This window comes from Equus przewalskii, chromosome 32, assembly GCF_037783145.1.
Source record: "Equus przewalskii isolate Varuska chromosome 32, EquPr2, whole genome shotgun sequence".
Lineage (NCBI taxonomy): Eukaryota > Metazoa > Chordata > Mammalia > Perissodactyla > Equidae > Equus > Equus przewalskii.
The window spans coordinates 11196264-11213690 of NC_091862.1; the positions used below are offsets into that span (position 1 = coordinate 11196264).

General features: G+C 41.2%; 1 long non-coding RNA gene across 4 annotated transcripts in view; it reads left to right on the plus strand.

Moving 5' to 3' along the window:
• The window catches only part of LOC139080792 (uncharacterized), a 100136-nt gene that overhangs the window by 5397 nt on the left and 77312 nt on the right, over positions 1-17427 (plus strand). For 2 of the 4 annotated variants that reach the window (XR_011535571.1, XR_011535575.1), the window contains exon 2: positions 1073-1293. This is a non-coding gene — a long non-coding RNA (uncharacterized lncRNA). Of the gene's footprint in view, positions 1-1072; positions 2604-2704; positions 2783-17427 lie in introns of all 4 variants that reach the window. The other 2 variants (XR_011535574.1, XR_011535572.1) reach the window with 2 other exon arrangements.

The window sequence follows — 17427 nt, forward strand, 5'->3', positions numbered from 1 at the left end:
CATCATCCATGGGGTCAAAACTTTTAGCCTGATAAAGACTATTGAACAATTAGGATTGCGTAATAGTACTATAAATTAAGTCATGAGATTCTATCTCATCTAATTTGATTGGATTTTCCTTCTATATGTAAAATGAAGTGTCCTCCAGCTAAAATAATCATATTCAGTATTCCTTAGCACAACTTGGTTATCAGCTCCCTTAATGTATGAAAGAAGATGATTAATATTATGATGTATTTTTATAACCACTCATTTTACACATTTCTGAAGATAGTAAAAATAACATTTTATCTCACCCACAAATATGTGAGAAATAAGACTTTATACCCTAATGTATAAAAATTTCTTAATTTAAATAGTAAAAGTGACTCTGAGAAATAAAGATAGGAGACTGTAGCTTACGGTGTCCCAAACCTTTGTAAAAACTATATCACACAGTAAGATTACAGACATACACTTAGATTATAAACAATTTTATTGCCAAGTTATCCATGTGAAAATTTAATTAATAAAAATTATCCATTGCAATAAAAATAATCTCCATAATGGCAAAATTTAGGCTTTTACAGCTTTCTGCTTTCAGTATGATGTCATCTTTGCCAGAATGATTTGAAAAAGGTTTTCGCTGTTAGAACTAATTTCTTTATAGAAATTCCAGTTCTTCGGTTGCAGTTAAGACAGAGGAACCTCATTAATTCTCACTTTGCTAATCCATAAACCCTATAATTTCCACAAAAATTCCTTAGCAATATCGTTTTACTTCACAGGAAACATTTTATTGCCAGGAGCTCTAGGCAAATCTCAAATCACGAAGAATTCATTACTTTTGCCAAATATACTGCAGGCCATTCACAAGCTGACTATCATAAAGTATTATGACTCAACTACAGTTATCTAAATAAACTAGTAAAGCAAATATCTTGATTGCAAAGTCTGATGTAAAAAAATGCACATGCACATGATGTGCGTATATGCATGTATTTCCATACATAAAAATATGTATTATGTGGTAGATTGTTATAATAATAGCCCCTAATAAATTACACTTTGCCGTATTCATGTCCCTTTGCAGCTCCTTCTATCAAGATGGGGAGTACGTTTTTCCACCTTTGACTATGGGCTGGCCTTGTGACTTGATTTGACCAATAGAATATGGCGGAAGTGACGTTGGGTGTCTTCTGAGGCTAGGCTTCTAGAAGCTTTGGAGCCTCTCCTTTTGCTGTTTCATAACCCCAAGACTACCATGGTGTGAATAAGCTCAGGATAGAAGACCTTCTGGAGAGAAAGGCCCAGGTGAGTCCACCCAACCTGCCAGCTGATTGCAGCCCAGGAAAGGCCAGCAGCAGAGCTCTGCAGCCAATCCACAGAGTCATGAGAAATAATAAGAGGCAGCTGTTTGAAACCACTAGGTTTTGGAGTGTTTTGTTGTGCAGTCATCAAGAACTGGTGAAGAAACTGGTATCTGGCAGTGGGCACAATTGTAGCAGAACTCTGAAGCATGTGGCACTGGCTTTGGGACTGGGTGGCAGGTGGAGGCTGAAAGGGTAGCAAGGAGTTTGTCAGCAGAATTGCAAGAACAATGAGAAAATTGCTACTGGAGCTGGAAACGAGAGACCCATGTTGTGTATATGGGGAAACTGATGCCACAGTAACTTGGAAGATAGAAAATGTGCCTAATGAACTTGTAGACTTGGCCACGGCAAAATTTTGAAAGTGTGAATTGATTTTTTTTTTTAACCTAGGAAGAGAGAAATGAACCAAAGAATGAAATGTTTAGTTTATAATTAGAACTTGCAGGGAATATAAAACAGCCAGGACTTTTTTTTTGGTTAGAAAATGAAACTATTTCACATTTCTCGTGTTTCCAGTCAGCAAAAGATTCTCAAAATGAGAAATGGCCTGAAGGTAAACATTGAATCAAATGTGTGGTCATAAGATCTTTGTTAAGACTTCAGAAAAATTTAAGGATGTACCTAACTAACTTTCTCAGCCAGACAAAATAGTTTCTAAGAATCCTAAGGGCATTATCCCATAGCCACTTGAACACGTGTAAAGCAGAGAGAGGCATGTCTTAAAGGAATTATGGATGTGCCTTTTGCGCCTGGGGAGAGACACTATAAAATTCATAGGAAACCCACAAAGTTTTTTGAGAGTATTGTATTTACAAGAGCACTGTCAGCTTGGACTGAAATGGGGGAGAGAGAGTTCAGAATGAAAAAGAGGCTTCTGAGCTCCCAACTTTCTATGGGCAGAAAGAAGGTGGAAGAAAGCTTCTTAGCTGCAAACATGGACCATTTCTTATGATAAAGGAAAGGTGTCTCAGAAGATAAAGCCATGAGACTTGGGGCAGAGCCAAGAGCTGGGGAGAACAATAATTGAGGGAACCTCTCTTAGGGAGCACCACTGGTCCCCCATAAAGGAATACTCCTTGTTCCTGGAAGAGGAGACCTAAAACACGTGCCCAGCTGGATTTCGGAACTGTTATGGACCACAGACGGTTCTGTGCCTCTGTGAGATGCCTACCACAGCATGGCTTGACAAGCAGTGCGTAGGTCCACGCCCAGGATCTGAACTAGCGAACCCTGGACCGCCAAAGTGGAAAGGTGAGAACTTAACTACTGTGCCACTGGGCTGGCCCCTGTCTCCCTTTTCTTTAAATGGGAGTGTCTATTGCAGTGATTTTGTTCCTCTCTTTCCATTGTAGATGAGGTATGTGGGCAGATAATGGTCTTTTTAGTTCCCACATCTCTGCATGAAGAGGAGCCACAGCAAAGAGCTGCATGTAGGTAGCATCCTGCATTTGGATTTGAACCACATGAGATCATGGGCTCTGAGCCTGACGCTGGGATTGGGTGAGACTTTGGGGATTTTGCATGGGAAGCAGACATGAGTCACTGGGACCCAAGGGGAGACTGTGGTACAATAATATGCACGTTGATGGTTCTCATGCATTTTTTGTGACGTGAGTTTTCTGTTCCTCCCCTCAAGAGGTTATTTCCTCACTCCGTGAACGTGGGCTGGCCTTATAACTTGCTCTGACCAATGGAATATAGCAGAAGTGACATGGTACAACTTCTGAGGCTAGGCTTAAGAGGCTTGGGACCCTCTGCTTTTGTTGTCTTGGACATCTGAGCTCATCTTCCTGTGGAAAAGCCCAGCATAAATGACCATGAGAGAATGAGAGAGGCTCAGCTATCTGAGCACAGACCCCAGCTGGTCCACCAATTAATATGGTTGTGTGAGTCGGCCCAAGTGAGAGCAGCAGAAGTCCTGCCTGGCCAACCCACAGAATCATGAGAAATAATAAATTGTTGTTTTGAGCCACTAGGTTTTAGGGTGGTTGGTTGGACAACGTTAGATAACTGATAAGTTAGCATTTGGTACTGATTGGTGTGACTAAAGGATTTCTTTAATGATTTTGCCTGCTTGTAGTAGTACAGCTCCTCACCGAGTGGCTTGGGTGGCAGTGTGATTCCCTTGGCTGTCGAAAGTTGTTAAAACTGGGAAACTTTAAGAAGAAAGGGCGAAAGGAACTTGGAGTGCTCCAGGCCCAGTTCAGTGGCTTGGGAGCGGCATTGCCACACTAAGCAAAGGTTTTACACTTAAATTTACCTGAAATAAAATTCTAGCTCCAGCATTTCTTAAGTTTTTTAAAAAAATTAATGAACTTTATTTTTAAGAACAGTTTTGGGTTCACAGCAAAACTGAGCGAAAAGTACACAGATTTCCCATATACTCCCTGGACCCTCACATGCACACGCACATGCACACGTCCCTCCCCCACTGCCCACACCTCGCGTCACAGTGGTACATTTGTTACAATTGATGAAGCTACATTTATACACCATTATCACCCAAAGTCCATAGTTTATATTGGAGTTCACTCTTGGTGTTGTACATTCTATGGGTTTTGAAAAATGTACAATGATGTTTCCACCAGTATAGTATCGTACAGAGTAGTTTCACTGCCCTAAAAATCCTCTGTGCTCTCCCTGTTCGGACTCCCCTCCTCCTTACCTCTCCTCTGGCAACCACTCATCTTTTTACTCTCTCCATAGTTTAGCTGTTACCAGAATGTCATATGGTTGGAATCAGACAGTAAGTAGGCTTTTCAGATTGGCTTCTTTCACTTAGTAAGATGAATTTCTTTTCTTGGCTCCTTTCTTTTTAGCGCTGGATAATATTCCATTGTCTGGATGTACCGCAGTTTATTTATCCCATTCAACTACTGAAAGACATGTTGGTTGCTTTCAAGTTTTGGCAATGATGAATAAAGCTGCCATAAACATCCACATGCAGGTTTTTATGAGGACATTTGTTACTTCATTTGGGTAAATAGCAGGCAACATATTTGCTAGAGGGTATGGTAAGAGTATGTTTAGTTTTGTTAGAAACTGCCCAACTGTCTTCCAAAGTGGCCATACTATTTTGCATTCACACCAGCATGAGCTCCACATTCTTGCCAGCATTTGGTGCTGTCAGTCTCTTGGATTTTGGCCATTCTAATAGGTGTGTAGTGCTACCTCATTGTTGTTTTAATGTGCCTTTCCCTGATGACATATGAGATGGAGCTCTTTTCATATACTTACTTGGCATCCTGTATATCTTCTTTGGTGAGGTGTCTGCTCAGGTCTTCTGCTCATTATTTAATTGGGTTGTTCATTTTCATATTGTTGAGTTTTAAGAGTTCTTTGTATATTATGGATCAGCCTTTTATCAGATGTGTCTTTTGCAAATGTGGCTTGTCTTTTCATTCTCCTGGCATTGTCTTTTATAGAACAGAAGTTTTTGATTTAATGAAGTCCAGCTTATCTATCATTTCTTTCATGGATCCTGTCTTTGGTGTTGTATCTAAAAAGTCATTGCCATACCCAAAGTCATCTAAGTCTTCTCCTATATTATCTTCTAATAGTTTTATAGTCTTGCATTTTACATTTAGGCCTATGATCCATTTCAAGTTAACTTTTGTGAAAGGTGTAAAGTCTGTGTCTAGATTCTTTTATTTTTTTTTGCACGTTGATGTCCAGTTGTTCCAGCATCATTTGTTAAAGAGACTGTCTTTGCTCCATTGTATTGCCTTTGCTCCTTTGTCAAAGATCAGTTGACTATATTTATGTGGGTTCATTTCCGGACTCTGTATTCTGTTCCATCAATCTATTTGTCTCCTTTCACTGGTATCACACTGTCTTGATTACTGTCACTTTATAGTAAGTCTTGACGTCAGCTAGTGTCAGTCCTCCAACTTTTTTCTTCTTTTTCAATATTGTGTTGGCTATTTTGGGTCTTTTGCCTCTCCATATAAATTTTAGAATCAGATTGTCAATATCTACAAATTAAATTGCTGGGATTTTGATTGAGATTGCACTAAATCTATGGATCAATTTGGAAAGAACTGACGTCTTGACAATATTGAATCTTCCTATCCATAAACATGGAATATCTCTCCATTTATTTATTCTTTGATTTCATTCATCAGAGTTTTTGTAGTTTTCCTCATATACATCTCATACATATTTTGTGTGATTTATGCCTAAGTATTTCATTTTTTTGGTTGCTAATGTACATAGTATTGTGTTTTTAATTTTAAATTTCACTTGTTCGTTGTTGGTATATGGGAAAGTGATTGGCTTTTGTATATTTACCTTATATTCTGCAACCTTGCTATAATCACTTACTGGTTCCAGGAGTTTTTTGTTGATTCTTTAGGATTTTCTATATAGATGATCATGTCCTCTGTGAGCAAAGATAGTTTTATTTCTTCCTTCCCAATATGTATACCTTTTACTTCCTTTTCTTGTCTTACTGCCTTAAGTAGGACTTCCAGAGTGATGTTGAAAAGCAATGATGAGAGGGGACATCCTTATCTTGTCTTTATCTTTGTGAGAAAGCTTTCAGTTTTTCACCATTAAGTATGATGTTAGCTGAATGTTTTTTGTAAATATTCTCTATCAAGTTAAGGAAGTTCCCCTCTATTCCTAGCTTACTGAGAGTTTTTTTAACGAATGGGTGTTAGATTTTGTCAAATGATTTTTTTGCATCTATTAATATGATCCTGTGACTTTTCTTTTTTAGCTAGTTGATGTGATGAATTACATTGATTGATTTTTCAAATGTTGAACTGGTCTTACATACTTGGGATAAATCCCACTTGGTTGTGGTGTAGGATTCTTGATATACATTCTTGGATTTGATTTGTGAATACTTTGTTGAAAAGTTTTACATCTATGTTCCTGAGAGATATTGGTCTGTAGTTTTCTTTTCTTGTAATGTCTTTGCTTTTGGTATTAGAGTGATGCTGGACTCATAGAATAAGTAGGAAGTATTACTTCTGCTTCTATCTTTTGGAAGAGATTGTAGAGAATTGGTATAATTTCTTCCTTCAATGTTTGGTGGCATTCACTGGTGAACCCTTTTGCCCTGGTGCTTTCCATTTTGGAAGGTTAATTATGGATTCAATTTCTCTAGTAGAGATAGTCCTCTTCAGATTGTCTATTTTTTCTTGTGTGAGTTTTGGCAGATTGTGTCTTTCAAGGAATTGCTCATTTCATCTAGGTTATCAAATTTGTGGGCATAGAGTGTTCATACTATTTCTCTATCATCATTTTAATGTTCATGGAATCTGTAGTGATGTCCCCTCTTTTATTTCTGCTTTAGTAATTTGTGTCTTCTCTTGTTTTCTTCCTTTAGTTAGCTTGGTTAGAGGCTTATCACTTTTATTGATCTTTTCAAAGAACCGCTGTTTTTGCTTGTTGATTTTTTCTATTGATTCCCTGTTTTCAATTTCATCATTGATCTCTGCTCTAATTCTTATTATTTCTTTTCTTCTGCTTACTTTGGATTTAATTTGCTCCTCTTTTTCTAGTTTCCTTAGGTGGAAGCTTCGATGTTTGATTTTAGATCTTTGTTCTTTCCTAATATATCATTCAGTGCTATAAATTTCCCTCTAAGTACTGCCTTCTCTGCATCGCATAAATTTTGATAAGTAGCATTTCCATTTTTGCTTAGGTCAAAATATTTTAAAATTTCTCTTGATGTTTCTTTTTTGACCCATGTGTTATTTAGAAGTGTTTTGTCTAATTCCATGTATTTTGGGATTTTCTATCCATCTTTCTTGTATTGACTTCCAGTTTAATTGCATGAGATCTGAGAGCATACACTGTATGATTTTTATTCTTTTAAATTTGTTAGAGTGTGTTCATGGCCCAGTATGTGGTCTATCTCAGTGAATGTTCTGTGTGAGCTTGGGAAGAATGTGCAAACTGCTGTTGTTTGATAAAGTCGCCTATAGTTGTCAATTATATCCAGTTGATTGAAGGTGTTGTGGCGATCAATTATGTCCTTACTGATTTTTCTGCTGGCTAAATTTATATATCTCTGATAAGGAGGTGCTAATGTCAACAACTGTAACAGTGGATTAATCTATTTTTCCTCACAGTTCTTTCAGTTTTTGCCCCATGTATTTTGATGCTTTGTTGTTAGATACATACACATTAAGGATTTTTATGTCTTGCTGGAGAATTGACCCCTTTATCATTAAGTAATGCCCTTCTTTATTCCTGATAACTTTCCTTGCTCTGAAGTCTGCTCTGTCTAAAATTAATATAGACACTTCTGCTTTCTTTTGATTAGTGTTGGCCTGGTATATCTTCCTCCATCTGTTTACTTTTGAACTGTCTGTGTCTTTATATTTAAAGTGTTTTTTTTGTAGATAATATATAGTTATCTTGGGTTTTGATCCATTCTGACAACCTCTGTCTTTTTTTTTTTTTTGGTGAGGAAGATTGGCCCTGAGCTAACATCTGTTGCCAATCTTCCTCTTTTTGCTTGAGGACGATTGTTGCTGAGCTAACATCTATGCCAATATTCCTCTTTGCATGTGGGATGTCACCACAGCCTGGCTTGGTGAGCAGTGTGTAGGTCTGTGCCTGGGATCTGAACTCATGAACCATGGGCCACTGAAGCAGAGCATGTGATCTTAACCACTATGCCACCAGCCCTGCCCACAATCTCTGTCTTTTAATTGGTATGTAGACCATTGACATTTGAAGTGGTTATTGATATAGTTGGATTAATTTTACTTAATTTTACTTAATTACTTTAATTTTACTTTGTTACTGTTTTCTATTTGTTGCCCTTGCTCTTTGTTTCTATTTTTGATTTTCACATGTTTTATATCTTGTGTGGTTTTAATTTAGTATTTTTTATGATTCCAGTTTCTCTTCTTTCTAAGTATAGCAATTATACTTCTTATTTAAACTTTTTTTAGTGGTTTCCCTAGAGTTTGCTATATACATTTACTATTAGTCCAAGTCCACTTTCAAATAACACTATACCACTTCATGGGTAGTGCAAGTACTTTATAGTAACAAAATATTCCTAATTCCTCCCTCTCATCTCTCGTATCATTGCTGTCATTCATTTCACTTATTCATAAGCATACATAATCTAGTACATTGTTGCCATTATTTTGAACAAACTGTTATGTGTCAGATCAATTAAAAATTAGAAAAATAAAAGTTTCTGTTTTACCTTCACTCATTCATTCTCCACTGCTCTTCCTTTTTTAATATAGAGTCGAGTTTCTCTCCTATATCATTTTCCTTCTCTTTGAAGAACTACTTTTTTTTTTTGAGGAAGATTAGCCCTGAGCTAACATCTGTTGCCAATTCTCCTCTTTTTGCTGAGGAAGACTGGCCCTGAGCTAACATTCATACCCACCTTCCTCCAGTTTATATGTGGGATGCCTACCACAGCATGGCTTGCCAAGCAGTGCCATGTCTGCACCCAGGATTCAAACCAGCAAACCCCAGGCTGCCAAAGCAGAATGTGTGCACTTAACTGCTGCGCCACAGGGCGAGCCCCTGAAGAACTACTTTTAACATTTCTTGCAAGGCAGGTCTACTGGCAACAAATTTCTTCAGTTTTGTTTGTCTAAGAAAGTCTTTATTTCTTCTTCATTTCTGATGGATAATTTCACAGAGTATAGAATTCTAGATTGGTAGGATTTTTTTTCTTAACATTTTAAATATTTCACTCCACTTCCTTTCTGGCTTTCATGGTTTCTGAGGAGAGGTTGGATGTAATTCTTACCTTTGCTCCTCTGTAGGTATGATTTTTACTTCCTTCAATTTCATTCAAGGTTTTTCTTTATCTTTGATTTTATGAACTTTGAATATGATATGCCTAGTGGTGAGATTTTCTTTTTTGGCATTTATCTTGCTTGGTGTCAGTGTTTTTGAGATTCCTGGATCTGTGGTTCGGCATCTAACATTGATTTGGGGAAACTTTTAGTCATTGTTACTTCAAATATTGCTTCTGTTTCTCTCTTTCTTCTCCTTTTTTCTTTTTTTTGAGGAAGGTTAGCCCTGAGCTAACATCTGTGCCCATCTTCCTCTACTTTATGTGTGGGACGCCTACCACAGCAGGGCTTGACAAGCGGTGCCATGTCTGCACCTGGGATCTGAACCGGCGAACCCGGGGCTGCTGAAGCAGAACGTGAACACTTAACTGCTGCACCACCGGACTGGCCCCTTTCTTCTCCTTTTGATATTCCCATTATGCACATCTTATACCTTCTGTAGTTGTCTCATAGTTTTTGGATATTCTATTCTGTTTTTATTCAGTCTTTTGTCTGTTTACTTTTAAGTTTCTATTGTCACATCCTCAAGCTCAGACATTCTTTCCTCAGTCATGTGTGGTCTATTAATGAGCCCATGAAAGGCGTTCTTCAGCTTCGTTACAGTGTTTTTGATCTCTAGCATTTCTTTCTGATTCTTTCTTAGAATTTCCATTTCTCTGCTTACATTATCCATCTGTTCTTCCATGTTGTCTGCATTTTCCATTAAATCCCTTAGCATATTAATCATAGTTTAAAAAGTCTGCTGGTCTGATAATTCCAACATTCCTGTGATATCTGACTTGGATTCTGATGCTCGTTCAATCTCTTCCAACTGTGTTTTTTGCCCTTTAGTATGCCTTGTAATTTTTTCTTTAGAGCTGGACATGATACATAGGGTACAAGGAATGCAGTGAATAGGAACTTAGGAATGTGGTCATAAGATGTAGGGGGAGGGGCAGTTCTGTAGGTCTCATTGTTTTTGGTGAGCCTGAGCCCCTGGACTGTGAACTTCAAGAGTGAGTCTCAGTTTTCTCCCTCCTTAAGTGGGACAGGGCGTCTAGAGAGGGCTGGATTGGGTATTTCCCTTCTCCCACTTGGAGGGCTTGAGTGAGGTAGAGTTGGTATTTCCCTTCCCCCGGGTTGGTTAGGCTCTGGTGAAATAGTTTTTCCTGAGGGCTAGACTTGTTAAGAAGAACAGAATGCTCTGGCATGTTTCAAAATGGTTTCTTTCCCCCTCTTCCTGATGGAAGCACAAGGGGATTTTTCTCTGATACTATGAAGACCTGGTTGACAAAACTCACAGAAGTGTGGGTTTCCTCTTATGACTAGGTCTCCTTGGAGTTTTCGACTTTGGAACTCGTCCACGTTGAGCCTCCAGCCATTTGTCAGTTACAGTCCTGGGGTTCCCACCTTGGCTCTGGTTTCTGTGGCTTTTTCTGCTCATGGTGTCTCCTGTGGTACGTTGTGATTCTCTGTATTTGCTTGTGTGTCTCCAACTTTGGGGGCAGTGGTTTGCCATGTGACCTCGCTTCTTTGATGGATCTAAGCAAAATTGTGGATTTTTCAGTTTGTTCAGTTCTTGATTGTTAGGACAGAGTGGGGACATTAAGCTCCTTGTAAACCAGACTGGAGACCGGAAGTCTTCCTTATGAGCTTTTTGATCCTTGACAACTAAGTGTTCTGGACCTCAGGGTCCTCATCTCTGAATGAAGATTATAATCCTTATGTGGCACAATTGTGAGAATTAAGTCAGATCGTGTATGTAAATCTGTTATAGGTGCTTGAGAAATGGCAGCTGTGGTCAGGGACTCTCTTCTCTGAAGCTCAGCTCTTCATTTGGGCAGAGCTGTGGGACTGGATGCTTGGCCCATGCTGTCTACTCAAGGCCATTTTATCATCATCCTTATGTTCCACTGGTTCCTGGATTATTTGGAGGGAAAAGGGTATGTTCCTCCTACAGTAAGAGTGGCATCCTGAAGCATCAACTTCTGTTAAAACACAGCCATGAGCTGATCCCCCCACTGTGGGCAGGAAGCACACAAGGAGCTCTCTCCTTGGACCACAGGCTTCAGGTTAGCCATGAATCTAAGCAGCAGAGCAACAAACAGTGACAAGGCAGCAGCAAACCATGGAACAACTTATGAAGCATGGAAAAGACTCTTCGGTTTCCCATTGGTATTTAAGCCACATTCTAAGTCTCAGAGAACAATCACTGTCAGGCGCATTATCTTTGAATACAAAGGACAACAAAGTGTAACACAGTCTGCCATTGAGTCCAACATTCTTGTTGGTAATGTTTTCAATTTTTTATTTTTCTCACTACTTGACAATATCATGATTTCTTCCTCCAGGGGATGAAACTCCAGTCCTCTGCCTATTTCTCTGCTTAGCTATTATTTGAGGTTCTATTATAAGCCTCTGGCAGACTGCAGACACATAAACCTTTTCTCTTTTAAGCCTATACACATGATACCCGGTTTCCATTCATCTTTCTTCCGCTTTGCTCACGGATGATGCTGAAGACAGACCCTAAGATCTCACTAATCTTGAGAATTAGGTTGAGGATTCTGAGCTCGTGATTGTTGAATCAAGTCATGCAGACTTGGCGAACTGTCCCTGCCAAGTGCCCCTATTATCTGAATTAAAAATATGATGCCCGTTTCCAAGCTGGGCGCTCATTCCAAAAACTGCTATGTTTTCTGGCATCATTTAACTCTTAGGTCATCATAGCTTAAAATACAGCACTGCCTTCTCCTGTTAACACCTAATAATAAGACCCTGTGTCACTTTGGAAAAGCCCTGTCAATATTATGGTACTTTTTATTTGGAAAATGAAAAAACCAAATCTGACTATTTCCTCCTAAACAAGCTAGGGAGCAAGTAAGCAAGCAGACTTAGCGTTTATATTAATATGCCATGATTTTTAAGTTGAAGCGTCTTTCAAGATAAAAACGCATTTAAAAAATTACTGTTTTGCATTTAGCCAAGGTTTATTGTTTCTTTTGCAACTTTAATGACGCTCAAGGAGAGATTTTGTGCTTATCAGAGGGACCATGGGTTACCAAAGGTTGAAAAGACTGTGGTAGATTTCAGTTTTATTATAAAGTCACTGCTCATTGGAAGCAATAATTCTGTCTGTGTTTCCTTTGAAAGAGAAGCCAAGGTACAGGCAGGCTCATCACAGAAAAACAGCACATTGAGAAACTCGGCTCTATAAATTGATTTGGCCAAATTTCTGGATTTGAAGGGAATTGGAAGAAGCTCTGGCGCTGTGGCGAGCACAGAGGAATCAGGCGTGTGGATGTTGGGACGTCTTGTGCTGGCCTTGTGTCCGCCGTGTCGCTGTGGATCGGCATTTTTTTAAGCAGTCATCGATCGGGTGAGGGGTGACCCTGGCTGGTGCTGCAGCCCGTGGTGCTCCTAAGTGACAGTGACCACTCATTCAGCCACAGTGTGACCTTTGGGGGGAATGCCTGCCACTCGCCCACTTGGGAGAATCCCAGACTTTCAGGCCACATGCTCCCCGCCTATGAAATGAGGGATTTGGGTGAGATGATCTGTAGGGTCTCCTTCTATTCTGAAATGCTACGAGTCCTTGAAATTAAGCCCATTCCGTCTAAAAGTGGAACCCCAAACCTTGAGGGTGTGTGCATGAGAAGAATGGATTATATTACAGATAGTAAGATAAGATGCTCCTTTTAGCCTTATTTCTGCCTTTTTTTCCTCCATCTTGAAGAGTTTTTTTACTCAGCGTCCTGCTTGCTCTGTGCTGAGTAGATTCAGAAGATTTGATGGAGGAAATGACTAATACATGAAATAATATCAATATGAGGCCATGTGTAATTCCATGTGGAACAGAGCTGTGGGGCAGCGTTGAAAGGAAGAGGTAACCTTGTTCACGTTTTTGTGCAAATTTCATCACATCAACGAGGCCTGGCCTGACCTCCTTTTTACTGTTTCACCTTAACCCCTGCACCTTGAGTCATCTCCCTTGCTCTTGTCTCCTTTCTTTTTTGTCTGCTTCTGTTTACGTATGTATCCTCAGGGCCTAGCACAGTGCCTCCGCAAATTAGTAGGCACTTAATAGGTATTTGTTGAATGACTGAATGAGAGAGACCAGGAAGAGAGCACTAAGGAGAGGTGGGACTAAGGTGGCCTTGTTTTTTTTTTCTAACATCTGTTGACAATCTTCTTCTTCTTTTTTTTTCTTCTTCTCCTGAAAGCCCCCAGTACATAGTTGTATATTCTAGTTGAGTGCCTCTGCTTGTGCTATGTGGGACGCCGCCTCAGCATGGCCTGATGAGCGGTGCCATGTCCGTGCCCAGGATCCGAACCAGCGAAACCCTGGGCCGCCGAAGCGGAGCACGCAAACTCAACCACTCGGCCACGGGGCTGGCTCCTAAGGTGGCCTTTGCAGTGAGGGCTTGAGGTGGCCTGTAAAAGGCAGGGCTGCCTTAACGATAGGTTGATGACTATCTCTTCTGGGCATTGCTTGGTGAGATGGGTCCAGGGAGAATCCTAGAGACCTCCCATCCTGCCTTCCCCATGGACACATTAGTCCTCTGAGGAGGCCATTCTGATTGTACCTGAACTTTTTATTTTGGACATAAGACATCACTGGCTTGTGGCTTCCTTTCACTCCAGAGCAGGCCATTGTTCAAGATGCTTCTCAACACCCAGTCACTCAAATAGCCGCTGTTCACGGTGCATTGTGGGGGCCTTGCAGAGGAAAATGAGGTTGGTGCTAAAATGATTTGAGGGATCGTCCAATCTGGCAGTTGCTCCCCAACATTGATTGCGTGTTAGGAACCCCTGGAGAGCTGTTAAAGAATATAGGGCTGTGGCCTCTGCCCCTACCCCCAGATTCTAACTTAATTGGTCTGGGAAGGAGGGTCCCAAGCCCCAGAGTTGGTTTACAACCTCCCCAGATGATTCTAATATGCAGCCAGGGTTCGGGCCACCAACTCATCTACTTCCCTCCTTTTGTTCATGAGGGAACCCAGGCCCGAGAACTCCAGTGACTGGTCTGAAAGGGACAGGCTGTTATTCCCTTCAGAGACACAGCTGAGGAGCTGCAAGGCTTCTTTGGGTTGGCAATCTTCAGTTGGCCTGATTCTGTGGAGAATGAAGTCAATCGAGGCTAGATAATTAAGTCATAGATTCAGATCAAATATTAGAGAAGTGGAAGGGACCTACTGGCTGATGGGAAGCCTGGTGATGAAGCTACAGAGGTGTGTACCAGAGGGACCCATGTGTCATGGAGACCACAGACACCTAACAAGGAGCCTTCCGAGGAGCTGTGAATAAAGGGGTTGAAGATGGTTGATGCTGCAGGGTCACGAAAGGGAATTGTCCTGACTTTGTTGTTTCGTGGAAAGCCTTAATTGCAGAGCCTCGTCTTGACATGCTCTGCTCTGGCGTCCCAGGAGTGCCAGGCTGGGCTTCCCTGGGAAGCCTTCATGAGAGGCCTTTCTGAGTTTGGTCTGACAGTAGTGCTGTACCACTGCGTTAGAGAAATCAAGGCTTCCCTTTTCTGTTGGGTGTTTGCAATCATGCTGGGGAAGAGGAAGGGACAATACACCTTTGCGATCAATCTGCTGTTCTCAGACAGACACATCATGGAAGAACACGCTGTCACTGCCACCTAGGACAACTGAAGCTCCAACAGAGCCCTCTTATCCGGTTAGTGATGGTTAAAAAATACTGACTCCAAGCGACAAACAAAACGAAAGGATAAAGGCTCTGGAGAACCCAGGAGGTGGGGGAGGCCCCCTCTCAGTGTTCTTTTCTTCTAGAGCTAATGAGACACCAAGGGGTGGCTCTGCCTTGAAGCCAGGCAGACGTGGGGCTGAGCATCTTTGTTCCTGCTTCTATCATTCTCTGCTTTTGTGGCTCCCAGGTCCCTTGGCTGTTCTGTGGGAAGGGACTGTGGTGGTCCCTATTGAAGGCAGCTGCCCTAAAAGAGAACTGTGGTCAGTGGTTAGCCCCATCAATATTCCAGACCACCTGGAGGATACTGGGCAGTGGACAAGATTTACAAGAGGTTGCTTCTTGGGGAGGGAGATTCATTCAAGAGACATTTATCAAATTCTTATTTTAACCTCTGCTAAGCTTGGGGAGAGGGCAGTGGTGGTTTTAGATATACTCAGAAAGAAAAAATTCAAAAACAATGAGCTGGACAGGAGAGCATAAATGCATCTCTCTCTCCCTTTCTGCTTGTGGTTATAATTATTGGGGAAAGGAAGCCCTGTCTAAGAATTTGATCTGGCTCAAAGAACAGGTGAACTACAATTTCATAGTTGTGTATTCTTTGTGAAGTTGAGAGGGAAGATTAGGGAAAGGTGTTTGCTGTTTCTAGAGGGCTGTTCTAGGATACAGCACCCCTGTTTTTATAGAGCTTGTAGCTCACTGGTGGAGATGCACATGCACAGTACGCGAACAACAAACTACAGACACACACACACACACTTAAAGTACTGATCATTTCAAGGGAGAAAAATGAAGTAGGGTAAAGGTTGGAGGATATTTTAGGTAAGGTGGCTAGAGGAGACTCTCTGAGGATGTGATATTTGAGAGAGTGAAGGAAGTGAGGGGTTTGGCCATGTGGAGTCTGGGCAGAGGCAACAGGAATTACGAAGGCCCTGAGGGATGAATGACTAGCACCTAGCTCGGTAAATACCATGAGTGAGGTAAACAGTGCAATGGTCAGGCGGTCACCTTGGCCAGGAGACCAAGGAGGAGTCCGTGGAGGTGGTGGCATGTAGACTAGCCTTGTAGGATTCACAGGATTTCCACAGGCTAGATTCTAAGCAACCCAAGGGAAGAATAGGGCCTGATATGTGCAGGGCCTTACACGAGAGAGATGTTCAAGAGTATTTATGGGATAACTGAACAGGTGGAGACGAGGAAGGCATGGCAGCCAGAGGGAATGTTGTGAATAAAGACGTAGAAATGGGAATGTGTGGGTCATATTCAGGGAATGGTAGAGTTTGGTTGGAATGCTGGTTGTGAAAAAGGCCTGATAATGTCACACCATGAAAAATGGTAGTTGAGGGCCTGTTAAAAGCAAATGCACTAAATTCTGAAGCTTGGACTTTATTTTGTAGGCAAGTAGGAATCATGGAGGGTTTTTGAATAGTGGACGTGCACACGCCCCAACACAGCATGCATTAAGAAGAGCGGGCTGGATGATTGGGAGAGAGAATGGAAGTGGAAAGCTGTTATATTTCCTCCAGTGACAACACGGATTTGAGCTTGCATTGTGTTTCTGGTACTACAAAGGTGAAACTGCACAAATCAAATTGCTAGGATTTTGTGAGTGATTAGATGTGGGAAGGGAAGAGAGAGGTGGAGTCAAGGATACTCGATGTCTCAAGTCTGATTGATGGGAAGATTGTGGTATTATTGATAGGGAAATAGAAGGAGAAATGATATTGGTTTAGTCAGTTTGGGTTGCTATAAAAAGATACCACAAATTGGTTGGCTTATAAACAACAGAAATTTATTTCTCACATTTCTGGAGGCTGGAAGTCCAAGATCAAGATGCCAGCATGGTCAGGATGTGGTGATAACCCTCTGCCAGGTTGCAGACTACCAGCTTCTCATTGTATCCTCACATGGTGGAAAGAGGGCAGGAACAAGAGCAGGGAGATCTTTGGGGCCCTTTTTATTTATTTATTAATTATTTTTTTTGGTGAGGAAGATGGGCCCTGAGCTAACATCTATTGCCAGTCCTCCTCTTTTTGCTTGAGGAAGATTGTCACTGAGCTAACATCTGTGCCAATCTTCCTCTGTTTTGTGTGTGGGATGTCACCCCAACATGGCTTGAGGAGTGGTGTGTAGGTCTGCACCCGGGATCCGAACCTGTGAACCCCAGGCCGCCAAAGTGGAGCACGTGAACTTAATCACTAGGCCACTGGGCCAGCCCCTTTAGGGTCCTTTGTATACGGGCACTAATCCCAATCATGAAGGCTCCACCCTCGTGACCTAATTACCTGCCAAGGCCCCGCCTCCTAATACCATCACATTAGGGGTTAGGGCTTCAACATATGAATTTTAGGGAGACAATGGTCAGTCCACAGCAGATAGGAATGATTTTGAGGTGGCAACAGTACATCCAGATCTTTGATGTTTAGCTAATTGCTAGGCAGGGAGGATGCCCAGAGAAAAAATTGGGACTGCAAAGGGAAGTTTGGAGTCTCTACATGGAGGAAATATGGGTATTTGGAGCTGATGAAGTAAGCGTTTTAGGAACTGAGAAGAGAAAAGAGACCAGGATAGAAATGTAGGGATGCTCACAGTTAGGGATT